The sequence below is a fragment of the Kogia breviceps genome, chromosome 1 (assembly GCF_026419965.1).
Source record: "Kogia breviceps isolate mKogBre1 chromosome 1, mKogBre1 haplotype 1, whole genome shotgun sequence".
NCBI classification, from domain to species: domain Eukaryota; kingdom Metazoa; phylum Chordata; class Mammalia; order Artiodactyla; family Physeteridae; genus Kogia; species Kogia breviceps.
Genome location: NC_081310.1, coordinates 189,415,669 through 189,431,653, shown reverse-complemented (window position 1 = coordinate 189,431,653; position 15,985 = coordinate 189,415,669). Strand labels below are relative to the sequence as shown.

At 54.6% G+C, this 15,985-nt stretch overlaps 1 protein-coding gene across 8 annotated transcripts in view; it reads left to right on the top strand.

Moving 5' to 3' along the window:
• ARHGEF10L (Rho guanine nucleotide exchange factor 10 like) overlaps positions 1-15,985 on the top strand; it is a 168,767-nt gene that overhangs the window by 13,738 nt on the left and 139,044 nt on the right. For 2 of the 8 annotated variants that reach the window (XM_067016338.1, XM_067016427.1), the window contains exon 1: positions 1,226-1,311. The exons of 2 other annotated variants lie outside the window; for them this stretch is intronic. The gene's annotated coding sequence lies outside the window, so the exon portion shown is untranslated. Of the gene's footprint in view, positions 1-1,196; positions 1,312-10,901; positions 10,984-11,755; positions 11,933-12,480; positions 12,532-15,906; positions 15,947-15,985 lie in introns of those variants that run through there. 4 more of the 8 variants (XM_067016331.1, XM_067016335.1, XM_067016396.1 and 1 more) reach the window with 4 other exon arrangements.

Genomic DNA, 15,985 nt, shown 5'->3' with positions numbered 1-15,985 from the left:
TCTGGGTCCTTGTTTCATTCCTAGCCCCTGCGGCTGGTGCCTGCCAAACGGGGAGTAGTTAAAAGAAAAAGTGTTTCTGCTGGCTGTAGGAAAGAACGAACACAGGCCAATACAGACGCCAGGCTACATACACCTGTGCCCTTTGGAGGCTGCAGAACTCATTATTATCAAGCCAGGAGTGATTGCTGATAAGCCTGAGTGTGAATTTCTTTGCATATAGGGAGGTAGCTGGGCAGTGTTTAATAACAACAGGGATCATCTTAATTAATGAGCTGATAACTGTAATTAATTGCATCATATCCGGAGGCCCTCTTTGGAATTCTGAGAGGGAGTAACTAGGATTTGGCAGCTTTGGGTACTGGAAGGGAGGGGCATGCCAGGATCTCCGTTCCACCACTTCCTTGCTGGGTGGGCTTTGGCAAGTTACAGCTCTGAGCCTCCGTTTCCTCATCAAGAAAATGGAGCTACATGGCAGGGTGGTTGCTAGTTCAAAGCCCTCAATGCCTGCAGCTGCCAGGATTATGGTTCCTGAGGTTATTATGGGAAACCAGGGTGCAGGGCTGATGTAAGGCGTCAGGAGGGTTCTCTGCGGCAGGGGCTCGGTGGGGGCCCATCGCAGGTCTGGGTTTTGCTCTGGGACCAACCCAGGCATCACTCACCCTTCTGGGGTAGCCCTGGGCAAGCTCCTATAAGTAAGGGAGAAGCAAGCAGCCGGCGCGGGCCGGGACCTTTCCAAGGGAGAAGCGGGGGGAAGGGGGAGGGGACACGGGGGAGGGGATGAAGGAGTGGGGAGCCCTGTGAGACCTGGAGGGTCTTGCCCCAGCCGCTGTGGGCGTCGGTTTCCCCACCCGTGTGGCGAGAGGCTGGGTGGGCGGCCGGGAGGGAGGGAAACCCTCCTCCGGCCGCGGGCTGGGGGGCGGCTGGGGAGCTCCCGGCCTTCCGGGGGTCGCCGGGCGCGGCGGTCTGGCCAGCAGGGGTTAAGCGGTGACTTCAGCCGCGGCGAGCAGGCCGGCGGGCCGGGCTGGCAGGCGGGCGGGGGCGGCGCCGCGTCGCGTTGTGCGCCGCGGCTGGACCAGGCCGCTCGGCAGCGGCGGCGGCGGCGGGCGCACCCCGGACCGGGCCGTGACCTCGCGGGCGGCGCGCGGCGCGGCCATTGGCTCGGGCGGCGGCGGGCCGGGCGGCTGGGGCGCGAGGCTGGGCCGGCCCGGCCATGGGCGCCCGCGGCCGCCGGGGCAGCTGAGGTGCGGGGCGGCCGCCGGCGCCTTTGTGAGCGGCGCGGACAACAAAGGCGCGGCCGAGCGGCCGGAGCCGGTGAGTGCGGCCCGCGGGGCGCGGGGTCGGGCGGGGGGCTCCGCGATCCTCGAGACCCCGCCAGGGTGTCCGTGTGGCTCCGGGTCTCTCCGGGGCCGTGGGCGTCCCTGTGCGAGTGTCGCCGAGTCCAGGGTCTCGGTCTCCCGCGTGGTCCTGGTCTCCGCTCGTGCGTGAACCTTGTGTCCCCGATTCTCCGGGGGAGAGTCTCTCCCGGAGCCCGGGTCTCCTCCGTGTGCCCGGTTGTGTATGCGAGTGTGTATCTCAGTGTCTCTGGGGGTGAGGTTCCGGAGCTGGGGTTTCCTCTCCGTGTGTATGTATGTCCTGTGACATTGGAGCGATTGTATTACGTGTGTGTGTCCCCTCCCCCCATAGGAGACTCTGTGTCCCTTGGGTGTCCCATCCCTCTGCATGACTCCTGTCTGGCTTTTGTGCATCTGTGTGTGTGTGTGTGTGTGTGTGTGTGTGTGTGTGTGAGTGTGACCTCAGCAGGTTCTGGCAGGGACAGTTTGGAAATCCCCCCACCCCCACCCTGGGCTTCACTTTCCCTTTGGTTCACCCAGGCCTTCAGGTCCTGCTGTCACTGTGGTTCAGCTCCCCCCTGCACTGACCTGAGGGTCCTTGGGATTAAGTGGAGTCAGGGATGCTCTTCTCGCCTCTGCTCTGGGCCCGCCTCTCCCACCCTGGACCCCTGCCCAGAGACTGGACGGGGGCGGCCTCCTGGAGGAGGGGAGTGTGGGAGGAGAGGATGCCCTGGTCAGCCAGAAGGCCACGGCCACAGAACTCCGTCAGGCCTGGACATTCCTGGAGACAGAAAAGTGTGTCGGGGACAGGCTCTGTGAAGATGAAAACCCAGCCTCCTGGGCCTCCGGGGGTGGTCTTTGAGAGGAATGCCAGGCCTGATGTAGGGGAGTCTGGGGAGAGTTCTTTCTCCCTCTTCCATGCTGGGGTCCTGGGGCAGGGGGTCAGGAAGCTTCCTTTAGCCTTGAGAGCCTGAGGACCCTGCATCGGGCCACAGCAGGGAGGTGGTAGGGGTGGGCCACCCTGCCCACGGACTCTGGAGCTAAGACTTTGCCTCAAAGGCCTTGGCCTTCTCGAGGGCTTCAGTCCGGGGAAGTTATGCTCCGCCTGCTGAAGCCCCATCTGTTCCTCCTCGGATGCTGGGGAGAGAGGACAGGTCATGCAGGCTTATTCACATGCTCAGCTCTTCTCTGCAGGCCCTGCCTGAATGGCCCTGAGCTGCAGCATCTGTCTGTCCCTCTGTCTGTCCACCCAGCACTATGCCCCACAGTGTCCAGGCCTCGGGTATGTAAACTAGAAAGGAGGGCACAGTCTGGAAATCTCCAGGCTCCCTGTGGCTGGGTTAAAACTTCTCGGGATGGAGTTCTTCTTCTGGCTTGTGAGGCCTCGGGTTGTGCCTGCATCGTTCTTACTTTGCTCCATCACACGTGCCTTTCCGAGTTCCCCTGCTCCTTCCTTTTCTACCAGAGAGCTGTTGCCTTAGCTGGTCCCATCCTTCCCCTCTCCGCTTCTCACTCAGGGATCTCCTCTCTGGGCAGCCAGGCTGGCTCCGGAATTCCTGTTCGTGATGCTCTTAGAGCCCTCACTGTGGTCGGGGTGGGTTTTTACCCTTCCCAGTGGACTATAAGCCTTCGAGAGTAGGGACCATGTCTGTCTTGATCACCAGCGCCTGACACACAGTAGGTGCTCAGTAAATGGTTGCTGATTATGTGGATGCCCAGGAACTAATGGTTCCTAAATTGTCCTGTTTCACAGGTTAGCTTTGAAGGAGTCTGGGGAGGGGGAAACTTGGTGGACTTCTTGGGACCCAGGTACTAGGTTTGTTTAAGAGGAAGGCCTACTGTTATTTAAATAAACAATAAGTTAACAGATAATTCAACAGTAAATTAAAAGCTCTTTATGGGACCCGGTATGTGCCAGGTGCTGGGCTAGGTGGTGCATATATGTCATCTTTTAAACGGTGGGAAGGAGCAGGGTGGAAAGAATATAATCTTCTTAGATAAGTTTTAAAAAGATAAAGTGGGTGATACATACTGCATATATATGTATGATAATAGTAGCTTAGATTTATGTTGCTTTTTCGTGTCTGCTGTCTTTTTGCTTCTACAACCACCCTGATAATTAGGCAGTGAAGATGGGCTCGTACCCATTTTACAGATGAGGAAGATGAAGCACAGCATTTAAGTGAATGCCGAAGGTCACAGTCAGTGAAGGACTCAAGCCTGGGTCTCCCTGACCGCCCGGTCCTTGCTTTCTTCTGCAGGCTTGTCTTTAGTATCTTTGGATTCTCATCTGCTGTCCTTGCCCTCAAGTCCAGGAAAGACAGTCAAATTCATAAACAGCGGAGTAGGCCAAAGCTCTCTTTCCTCTCCCACTGTGCCACCTGGGCCCCAGCTCAGCTCCTTTTTTGCCATGTGTCCCTGAAGAGTTCCTTGGTCTCTCTCTGCCTCAGTGGAGGGCATTGGAGTCGCCTTCCTTTGGGGTCCTAGTCTAATGAGCTCCCAGGAGTGACCCGTCCTCGCACAGCCTGTGTCCGGCCCCAGGCAGTGGTGTGCTGGAGTGTGTACAGAAGAATGAGATCTGATTGCTCAATTTTAGGCGTTTTGTGAGTTGCCTGTTAACCTGCAAGTTTATAGTACGTAAACTGGCTGTAGAATATAAATTTACAATTAAATAAATTATACCAAAAACAAGGGTGATAAGTACTCAGAATACAGTACTTCCCGGTTATTTCACTGTTTTTCACAGTTACCTATGTATTTGTGATTATTCATCTTGTGTGTGTGTATATATATGTATATATAGATCCTTTTTTTTTTTTTTTTTGCGGTACGCGGGCCTCTCACCGTTGTGGCCTCTCCCGTTGCGGAGCACAGGCTCCGGACGCGCAGGCCCAGTGGCCATGGCTCACGGGCCCAGCCGCTCCGCGGCACACGGGATCCTCCCGGACCGGAGCACGAACCCGTGTCCCCCGCATCGGCAGGTGGACTCTCAACCTCTGCGCCCCCAGGGAAGCCCTATAGATCCTTTTATATGTGTGTGTATGTGTGTGTGTATATACATATATATACACACATACAGATCTTCTTCAGCTTCTGATGGGTCCTGATAAGCCCATTGTTAGTTGAAAATATTGTAAGTTGAAAATACCATAAGTCGAAGGAATTCCCTGGCAGTCCAGTGGTTAGGACTCGGCGCTTTCACTGCCAGGGCCCGGGTTCAGTCCCTGGTTGGGGAACTAGGATCCCGCAAGCCGTGAGGTGTGGCCAATAAATAAATAGATAAATAAATAAAATGTTAAAAAAAGAAAATCTCATAAGTGGAAACTGCGTTTAATACACCTAACCAACTGAACATCATAGCTTAGCCTCGCCTACATCGAACGTGCTCAGTACACTCCCGTTAGCCTGCAGTTGGGCAAAATCACCTAACACAAAGCCTATTTTATAATAAAGTATTGAATGTCTCATGCAATTTATTGGACGCTGTACTGAAAGTAAGAAACAGAATGGGCTGTCTGGGTGCACAATGGTTGGAAGCGTGTCGGCTGTTTCCCCTGGTGACTGCACGGCTGGCTGGGAGCTGCAGCTTGCTGCGCTGCCCTGCCCTGCCCTGCGTCACGAGAGTGTTGTACTGCATGTCACGAGCCCGGGAAAAGATCCAAATTCAAAATTCCGAGTACGGTTTCCACCGCGTATCGCTCTCACGCCATCATAAAGTTGAAAACTTGTAAGTCGGACCTTTGTAAGTCGGGGATGTCATGTGCATATGGGCTCCTGCCCGTCTCTTCCCAACTCTGTTCAGCGGTCTCACCTTGTCGCTTCAAAGTGGCCACAGTGAGAGCATTTATACCACAGAAATTGGAAAACGATGCAGGTGTCGCAGTTCTCCCGCCGGTGGAGAACCAGCTGTTAAACATTTACCAGCACACCATGGGGATCTAGCAGTGAGCTCCCTGAACACAGCCCCTCCCCGGAGCTTGCATTCCCCTGTGACAACACTCCAGGGCTGGTTCAGGGTCGTCACAGTGAGAGTGGCAGCTGCTGGCTGGGTCTGCTATGATGGTAGGGTTGTAAGTGGCCCTCCAGTGAGCTCTCCACTCCAGAAACTGAGTTCTCTTCCCATGCACCAAGGAGAGGGGACGTGGGTTGAGGATAAGTTTCAGTTAATTGAGAGCCTGCTTTGCCGTTGATTGAAAAACCACACTCAAGATGACTCAGGTGTCTGGGAGGCAGAGTGGTTGGGGTGCCTGAGGAGAGACTCTGGACGAGTCAAATAGCTCGGGGCTTCTGAAGGTGTGATGGCCGGCACTCGGGTGGCTAGAGCTGTCTGGGGGTGGCTCAGGACACAGCGGACAGGACCCATCCGTATGGATTCAGGGGCAGAGTAGAGTCAGACTGTTGAATGGGCAGGCTGTAGCTCTTGTACAGCCCGAGAGCCCTGGTTGGGAGAGCGGCATGAGCACAGTTAAATACAGTGGGAGTTTGTGCGGAGTGTAGCAGAAGAATGGGTGGGGAGAGGGCAAGGTTCTGGGTGGAAGGAACGCCATGTGCAAAGGCTCGGAGGCATGAGCTGTTGGAAGTTCAGTCGGGCTCAGGTGTCAGGTGAACCAGGAGTCTGCAGAGCAGGGGAAGTCCTGAACCTTTCTCAAGTCAGAGCGCACAGCATCATCTGGGTACCAGCAAAGGAACGCCGCCAGGCCTCTTCTGCCAGGGGCATTGTGCTCTGCGGATCACCCCCTCCCTTGAAAATCTTTAAGTTTTCTGGGTAGTTTCTTTCTTTTTTTTTTTTTTTTTTAAATTATTTATTTAATTAATTATTTTTGGCTGCCTTTGGTCTTCGTTGCTGCACACGGGCTTTCTCGAGTTGTGGCGAGCGGGGGCTACTCTTCGTTGCAGTGTGTGGGCTTCTCATTGCAGTGGCTTCTCTTGTTGCAGAGCACGGGCTCTAGGCGCACGGGCTTCAGTAGTTGTGGCACGCAGGCTTCAGTAGTTGTGGCTCACGGGCTCTAGAGCACAGGCTCAGTAGTTGTGGCGTACGGGCTTAGTTGCTCCGTGGCATGTGGGATCTTCCCAGACCAGGGCTCGAACCTCTGTTCCTTGCATTGGCAGGTGGATTCTTAACCACTGCGCCACCAGGGAAGCCCCCTGGGTAGTTTCTTGTTATCCTCAAGCTTGCTGCTGTGCCAGCCCTAGCATCTGTGTCTGGTGGATTCATAAAAAAAATTCTATTTTAATATCTGGCCAAAAAAATACAGAATTGGGAAGGTGGGTCTGCTGACCTCCCTCCACCCCAAAGATAAAAGTAACGGTTATTTAGGTTATCCAGTATTTTGATTACCTCTGCTACTTCCGCCCTTCATTTAGGCAGATAATTGGGAGCTTGTTTGTTTAAAGACAGCGCATGTAACTTTAATGCCTCTACGTGGCAGACATTTTTCATGCATCAATTCATTTAATTCCCACACTGATTCTGCAGGTGGGCACTATTATCCCATCTTACAGATAAGGAAACTGAGTCTTAAAGAGGTCGAGTGACTTTCCCAAGGCCACAGTATAAGTGGCAGGATTCGAACCAGGTGGGCCCTGAGCTCTTTCTACAGTCCCCCTTTGCTCTATTTTCCCCTTTGCCCTTTGAGGAGGGGAGGAAGAAAAGATTCGACACATGTCTGGAATCTCAAAACACTCAGCCCTTCTTGGTTGGAAGTGAATGTGTGTTTTCTCTCGCATATAGCTGGGTTCATCACCCCGTGGTTTAGGGTCAAGGCCTAGAATAGAACTCGGTGCCCAGGTGGACCGCTAGTCCTGGTATCTGGAAAGTGCTCATATAATGGCTCGTGTTTATGGAGAGCGCTAATTGTATTGACGGAGTGCCAGGCTCATTGGCGGGTGCGGGGCTCGCAGGAGTTTGTTTGGTCCTCGGCCGTCCTGATGAGCGGGCTGTATCATCAGCTCTGTTTTACAGCTCAGGTAAGTTATCTTGCCTGCCCAGAGACACGTAGCGCGGAGGAGCGAAAGCAGCACTTCTTGACCTTGTTCTGTTTGCCCAGAGCCCCAGCTCTCAACCCTGTGTCCTGGAGCCGTGCCACCCCTTCCAGGGCCTGGCCTCTCTGTGCCTCTGACAGCCCCTGGCAGCGGGTTCCACATGCCGTGGGAACTCGGGGCGGGCAATCGATCGCTTGGCCAGCCGTGCAGGTTGTGCCCACCCCTCGGTCAGAGGCTGGTGCTGAACCTTTTCCTGACCTGTCTGTCGAGAGAGAACCCCCTGCCAAGCGGCTCATCTTCCCACTGACCTGTTGGGAGGGTGGCCTTGGCCCCGGCCTCACCACCACCTCGTTGCAGGGACATCGCCAGTCCGGGGCAGTGCAGGTGGCTTGGGGCGACCCCTGTCCATGACCGCACATTGGGCCTGAGGCGAGGTGGCATTTCTGGGTCTGGGGCCCCTCCTACTTGAGAGCCTGGCCTCTGCAGGACCCCCCTCCCAGCGGCTGCCTGATTGGTATGCATCCCTGAATTCCAGCCCTGAGCACACGAGGCGGGAACCAGCTCCCATCGCTGCCCTCTCTTCATTGTTTGAAGTGGGCAGACTTGCAGCGAGCTTTAAAAATACGGGCTTTTTATTCAATTTCCCTAGAAAAACAATGGTTTAAATGAAGTAGAGGAATAATGTCTCCGGAAATCGAAGAAAGATATTCCAGAACCCTGACGTTACCCAGAACCTTTGAATTTCTTTTAAAATAAGGGTTTATTTTACTTTAAATTATGCATGTATTATGTGACCATTGAAGAAAACTTGGAACATACAGGGAGAAGAAGATTAAAATTCCCCTCGTTACGCCACCTGTGTCTCAGTATTGCAGTGTATAACATTCATTTATTCAGCGATTCATCTGATCATTTGGCAAGTACCAGTTTAGGGCCCACAACGGGCTGGGTCTGTGCTGGGCGTGAAGTGGGCACAGGTAAATGGTACCCTGCTTCCTGCTGGACCTCTTTCTGTTTTTTTTGGCTGCGCCACGTGGCAGGTGGGATCTTAGTTTAGTTCCCTGACCAGGGATTGAACCTGTGCCCCCTGCAGTGGAAGCGCGGAGTCTTAACCACAACGGCCAGGGAAGTCCCTGTTGGGCCTCTTTCTATGCTGGACTTTGGGTAACTTACTTGGCCCCTCTGTATCTCAGTTTTCTCATCTGTAAAAAGGGTCTAATACAAGTACACTGCTCAGTGCCTAATACAAGTACACTGACAGTGCCTGGCCCACTGTCCTGGCAGAATTGGTGGTTCTTACCACAGTGACCAGGCCAATTGTAAGTAGCCTTGCCCTTGTGGATTTTATGTGATGGCGGAGGAGAAAAAGGCCAGCCAAACGAGTTAAAGTAACTGCATGTCATGGAATTAGTCCTGCCAAGGAGACAACCTAATGTGATAGGATGGGAATAGCAGGGGCTGGGGGGAGGCTGTTGGGAGAGGAGGGGGTGTACATGGGGGTTAGTGGTGCAGAATTTGTCAGCTGGAGGTGGTGAGGAGGGCCTCTCTGAGGAGAAGCATTTAAGCTGAGTCCCAAATGACAAGGGAGGACCCCCCTCCCCCTCCCTCTGCAAAGAGCAGACGGAAACGTGTTCCAGGCAGGTGCACAGCACATGCAAAGGCCCTGAGGTCAGAATGATCTTGGCTGGTATGAACAGGAGAAAGCCCAGGGCTTGCAGCAGCCAAGGCGGGGAGGGCAGTATAAAGAGATGCTGTGGAGGGCCATGTGGATCAAGGCAAGCAGTTAGGATGGCTAATCCAGGTGCAGCAGGAAGCCATCAGCAGTTTCTTTTTAGTTTCCTGTAAATACCTTTATTCATGAAATACAATCCCAAGATTCCAGCTATAAATAGCTCTGGAAAGAAATTTATGTTTTTTTCAGATAATTCATTCAGAAATAACTGAGTGCCTGTGACGGGGAAGCACTGGAGTGGATGCTGGAGGGTGAGGGGTGGGCTCATAGATGAGAAAGGGGAGGCCTCACCAGCAGGTGACTGGTGACTGTGTGCCTGCATGCCAACCCGCTGACCCCTCCCACAGCCTGCTAGAGCCTGTGGGTCCCGACTCACCTCAGGAAGGGACCTTCTGGCTGCAGGAGGAGAACTGGCTGTGGGCACATGGGTGGACTTGGGCCTGGAGGAAAGGCTCGGGTGGCTCGGGTATGAGAGGTGGCCATGGAGCTGGAGAGAAGACTTAGAGAAAGAATTGGCTGGAATTGCTGGTAGATTGGTCACAGGGGCTGAGGGAAAGAGAGGAATCAAGAGGAGCCAAGACTTCTAGAATCTTCTTTCGAGTGTCTAGGTGGGTGATGGTGTCATTACAAACAGGTGGTTCAGAGGGGGTTGAGAGCATGTTTTTGGAGAATCCAGGAATCCAGTTGGGGACAGGTTCACGTTGAGAGGCTGGCTTAGAAGTCCACGGGAGAGGTGGGGGCCCTTTGGCTGGGTGTCATTAGCATATAGATGGTGCAAGTGGGACCACCCAGAGGCCAGGTGGAGGAGGAGGATCCAGGAGAGGAGGCTGAGGAGGGGCAGCCAGGGTGCTAAGAGGAGAAGGGAGGGAGAGTGGGGTCTCTCTGGGAAGCCTCCAAGCCACGCCACGCCACGCCACGCCACGTCATGCCACGTCATGCCATGTCACGCCACGCCATGGAGCCTGTTGCAAAAGAGAGCTGGTGGGCCACAGGGCTGCAGGCCGTTGAGAGTGGAAGTAAGACCAGACAGAAACACGGAGGCAGTTTGGGCCTTTATAAGGGCACTTTTGGAGGAGGGATGGGGCTGGAATCTGCAGTGGGGGTGGCTGGGACAGGAGGGGAGCAAGGAGGGACAGCGTGTGCAGACAGCGCTGAGATGTTGGCCAGGCAAAGGGGGGTTGGAAAGAGATGTCTCGGGTGGAGGGGAAGTGGGGGGACCCAGGAGAGTGGTTTGTGCTGGTGGCCAGGACTGCTCCGAGAGGGGACAAGACACAGGGGGCAGCTACGCGAGCCGGATCTTTAGGCAAATGAGAGAGGGTGGTACCCGGTGTGATGATGTGGGAGTCGTGGGGTGGGGAGGCACTGGCCCTTGATGGGAACCAGGATGCTCTTAGGAAATGGGAGAAGATGGGAGAGATTTGGATTATACATGAGGAGAAGTTGGGGACAGTCCCATCTGATGGCCTCATGTTTCTCAATGAAACCTGGACCAGAGGACGGTGAGGTAAGGGCCCCCCAAGAGTGCTCCCCTCCGGGAGAGGTCATTCTGCCACCACTAAAGGAACAGGCAGAGATGGCTGGGTCCCCTCAATGACGGAAGCAGCCTCAGCCCGCCTTTGTATAGACAGAAAGGATCAGAGAGGTCAGTGGTTGGTCTGAGGTGGTACAGAGAGGCTGAGCCCTCATTCCCAACTCAGTGGGGCTCACGTTCTCTGGGGCACTGGGCCGCTGGGGTGCATGCCAGCAGACGGGGGCAGCCTCCAAGCCAGTTGGGAGGGTGGTGTCAAGGACACTCGGACCCTGCAGCAGGAGCTCAGCGCCCCGTGTCAAGCCCGTCTCCCACTTTTCTTCCCCAGAGGTCAAGGGCAAGGAACTCACCTCTTCGTGCCAGGCACTGAACAGGGCACTCTGGGAGGATTAGTGCACTGAGTCCTCACGGTAAGTGAGGCACGGGCGCTGTTACTGTCCTCCCTCTACAGCGGGGAGAGGGGTCCCGAGAGGGGAAATACCACCCAGCAAGCCTGTGCCAGCCACAAAAGCGGGGGGAGGGTCCGCACCCAGCGAGTCCGGCTGCTCCTCCCGTGCATTGCTGAGGAGGACGCCACAGCTCGTGGATTCGTTAATTTGTTCTCCGTTGCTTGTCCTCGCGTTCCTCTCCTCCCAGCATATATTTACTGGACAGCCCCTGGGAGCTGGGTACTGGGCTAGGAGCTAGAGATGAGTGAAGTATGGGGTTGGGGGAGCAGGCAGGTAACCGATGGAGGGAGGGGAGAGTGCCTGACCCAGGCATTGGGGCTCACGGAGCTTCCCAGGGAGTGCTGGGCAAAGCAGCCTAGAGGCAGAGTTGGTTCTGGGAGAGGGAAGCGTCCCAGGTGTGTACGGAGCCTGGAGGTGAGTGCAAAGTAGGACCCTGCAAGGTCAGGAGGGGTGCGGTCAGGAACGCCACTTGAGAACTCCATCCGTGGAGTCGCACTAGGAGCTTGCACTTTATCTTGACCATGGGGAGCCATTCAGTTGTTTCTAGCTGGGGAGGGGCATGGTCAGCGTGGTCAGAACTTTTTGTCCTGGTGGGGGCTGAGTTGGAAGGGACAGGAGACGTCAGGGAGACATGAGAGGCCGTTACAGGCCCTCTGATTCCTGGGTGGTTCTGCGAACTCTTGCTTCCTTCTCCGTGCTTCCCAAACTCTGCTCATTCCTCTTGTCTAAAAAGGTTCCCGAGACTCAGAGAGGTTAAGCAACTTGCCCGAGGTCACACAGCATAACACGGCATCCAGGCTTCTGCTGGTTTCGTGAGTGAAACAACCAGAGTCTCAAAGGTGGGAGCAGGTGGCAAGTAACCTCTGCGAGGGGCTCACAGGAGGCTCCGGTGGACCGTCACCACGTGCAGGTCATCCTGTGCCTTTAAATGTTGTCCTTTTTCAGGTCTCAGAGGCTGGGTGGGACTTCTGGGAGGGAGGAGCTGGGCTGCTGCTGGGAACTGGGAGCCCGCCTTCCCAGGAGCTGGGGCCCCATGTTTAAGCAGTTTCCTGGGGAAATGGCTTCCTCCCCAGTGAGTGATGAGAAAACTCTCTGGGGCTGGGCCAGGTCATGGGAGGCCAGCAAGGGCGGCTCTGGCGATGTCTCCTCTGGAGAAGATGGCTGTATTTTACTGATGCCAGGCAGAGACCTCCTTCTCGGGGGGGCTGGAAGAGATGGGGAGCAGTTCCCAGAGCCCTGTTCCTGTGAGTCCCGTCACTTTGGGCAGGTGTCTTGCCCCTCTGGAGTCTTGGTTGCCTCATCTGGGAGGGAGGGATAATATTAAACGTGTTCCCGAGGGATTGAAAAAATAACCGGTGTTTTTCACTGAGGGCCTCGAGTGCGCCAGGCATCATGCGTTATCTTCTTTCAGTTCACGTGGCAACCTTTGAGGTATGTAGGGTTATCTTCATTTTACAGGTGGGGCGGCCGAGGAACAGAGAGGGTAATTCGCCGGAAGTCCCACAACTTGTAAGTGGCAGAACTTGAACACTGATCCGTCTGACTCTGGAGCCCTCCCTTGAAACCCCTTTGGTCCCTGTCAAACTTCCTTGGCAAATCACCTGATAGAATCTTCTGGGACTCCAGCTTTCTGGCCACCCCACTTTGGGGCACCCTGATCTAGTCCAACCCCATAAGTTTCATCACGAGGCCTTGGAGCCCCAGTGGGCCTAAGCCCCTTGCTCATCATCTCACAGCCACTTGGAGCAGACTTGGGACAAGAATCCCAGCATCCCAGGGATACTGGCTCTGCTCTTTCGCTACCCCACTGGGCTGGGAGCCTGGCCCCTGGGTTCTAATCCCACCTCTTCCTCCAACCAGCCAGGAAAGCTTGGGCGTCATTTCATCTTGCCTCTAACTTCACCCTAAGCCTCAGTTTCCTCTTCTGCAAAATGAGCCGTTGGAGAATCTAGGGTCTCTACCAATTCTAACAATCCACGAGTATAGGATTTCAGATTTCTGGGAGTCTGCAAGAGTCAAACATCTGCCACTTTTTTCTACTTCCTGTCCTCTGTTGCCTGGGGGACAGGGGGAGATTGAGTTGAGAAAACAGCTCAGAGAGCCCTATAGTTAGATAACAGCTTATGATCTAAGCATTGATGGAGCGCCCTGTGTGCCAGGCACCGAGCTGGCCGCTTTGCGTATAACTGAATGGCGTGTTCACCAGGGAGGCGGGTATTATTAGCTACGTTGCAGGTGTGGAAACTGAGGCATAAAGAGACTAGCTAACTCTCCCGAGGGCCAGGCTATAGTTACCGTTATATGAGAACTGGACTTAAAAGCCCAGAGGCAGTGCTAAGGGTCTGTGCAGGAACTGTCCTGCCTTGTGGCCCGTTGTACAGAGCTCTTGGTAAAACCGGCTCTCTGGGACCCCCAATGGAAAAATTCACCCTATCCATCCACCCTTGAGCAATGGTGATTGGGGTCCAATCTGGAAACACTCAACGGATGAGTCGCAGGGAGGATGATGAGACCTCAGTTTCCACATGTGTGGGAACTGGCTGCGATGCCCAGGGCCGGCAGCTGCTGCCCCGCTGCCGGGCTCACCCGGGAGCAGAGGCTTGGAGGATGCGAGGCAGGGCGGCCTGGGACCGTGGGGCGAGTCTGGGGCATGGCCACCTGGCTTCTAGGTTGGCTCTGCCACTCACTCTTTTATAACCTTGGGCAACACACAGCCCTCCCTGGGCCTCAGTTTCCACATCTGTGAGATAAGAGGCTAGGTGTAGTGATTTGTTGGTTCCCTTTGGGGCTAGTGTTATGACGAATGGGCACATTTGTTACCTTTTGGCCTCATACCCTCATTCATTTGCTGGGTTCTTGGAGTCATCCAAGATATTCCCCCCCCGTTTTTTTTTTTTGGCTGCACTGCACAGCTTGTGGGATCCCAGTTCCCCATTCCCCGATCAGGGATTGAACCTGGGCCACGGCAGTGAAAGCCCAGAATCGTAACCATTAGGCCACCAGGGAACTCCTAAGATGTCCTGACAGGAGCTTTTCTTTTTTTTTTTTTTTTTTTTTTTTTTTTTTTGTGGTACGCGGGCCTCTCACTGTTGTGGCCTCTCCCGTTGCGGGGCACAGGCTCCGGACGTGCAGGCTCAGCGGCCATGGCTCACGGGCCCAGCCGCTCCGCGGCATGTGGGATCTTCCCGGACCGGGGCACGAACCCGTGTCCCCTGCATCGGCAGGCGGATTCTCAACCACTGCGCCACCAGGGAAGCCCAGGAGCTTTTCTTTATCAGGAGGTTAGGTGTGCGTGCAGGTGCCAGATACAAGCAGGTGCTCTGAGCACCCTTGGGAACTGGGAGCCGGTAATTCTTATAAGCTAGTGTGTGTCGGCGTTGCCCCGGCAGCCTGCAAAGAATGCAGATTCTCGGGCCTCACCCCTAGAGATTCTAAGTTTGTAGGTTGGGGTTGGACCTTAGAGTCTACATTTTTAAAAAAGCCTCCCCTTCATTCAGGTTGTTGTGAAGTCAGTAGTTCAAGGACCACACTTTGAAAAAGGCCCTTAGACCCTCTTTGAGCCAAAAAAGGCTTAGGAGAGTGACCGCCTGCCAGGTTTGGTGATGACTCAGTGTGACCCTGTTCCGAGGTGCCCTCATCTGTGGTCACAGCCCTCAGTAGCTGGTTACTCTTCTTGCCGACAAGATAGTGTTTCCCAAACCTGACTGATTATCAGAATCTCCAGGAAGCTTTTGAACAAAATACGAATTCTTGAGTCTCACCCTTCGTGATTCTAAGCCAGCAGATCTTGGCTGGGACAGGAAATCTCTATGTTTAAAAAGCTCCCTAGGTCTTTGATTCATTTGTTTGTCGTTCATTCATGCAATGGTCTAGGCCCAGGGGAAGGCATTGAGGACTTAATTGTTAGACCAGACACAGTCTCGGACATTATGTCACCTATGCTACAGCCTGGTGAAGGAGACAGACAGTGATCACATAGGGATGCTCAGCCAGGTTTGGGAAATATGTCTAGAAAATGGTTGGGTCAGATTAAATACTTGGGCAAAGCTGGGCTTCCTGGTAAATTCCAGATTGAAGTAGAGCCCTGAGCCCAGTGGCCTTTGGTCACTGCTTATGGACACCTGTCATTTTTTCATTCACTTATTCTTTTATTCATCCATCCATCCATCCATCCATCCATATATCCGCTAATCCACCCATTTACCTAACTAACCATCCATCCACCCGTCCACGCATCACTCTTGAATCTCTACCATGTGTTGAGGGCTGCACTAGGTACTGGAGAGACAGAAATGAAAAGCCCTGTCCCTACCCTCAAGGAGCTCACAGTCTAGTGGGTGGAGGGGTCAGAAAGCAAAGCAAATGATTCCAATCCAGAGTGTTAGTTGCTCAGAGGGGCGAGTGGCTGGTTCTCCCAGTGGGCCTCATGGAAGATTTCTCTGAAGCTGGCTTGTGTTAAGGCTCAAAATGTAGGTGGGGGCTTCCCTGGTGGCGCAGTGGTTGGGAGTCCGCCTGCCGATGCAGGGGACACGGGTTCGTGCCCCGGTCCGGGAAGATCCCATATGCCGCGGAGCGGCTGGGCCCGTGAGCCGTGGCCGCTGAGCCTGCGTGTCCGGAGCCTGTGCTCCGCAACGGGAGAGGCCACAACAGTGAGAGGCCCGCGTAGCACACACACACACACACACACACACACACACACACACACACACACACAAAATGTAGGTGGGAGGGTCCCAGGCAGATAACTTAGGGGATGGCTTCCAGGCCAAGGAAGGGTCTTGCCCTGGGGAGGGCAGGTCATTGTGGCTAGGCAGGTGGGGGCACCTCTTCTGCTCCTGGAGCTCAGGCTCTGTCTTTTGTTTTCCATGTTTGTTTCTCCATGAGGCCTGGTCCACAGTAGGTGCTCAGCAAACATTCATCGTTGGTGAGTGGGGAGGTGTGGGGTGATCTGGAAGAAGGGATG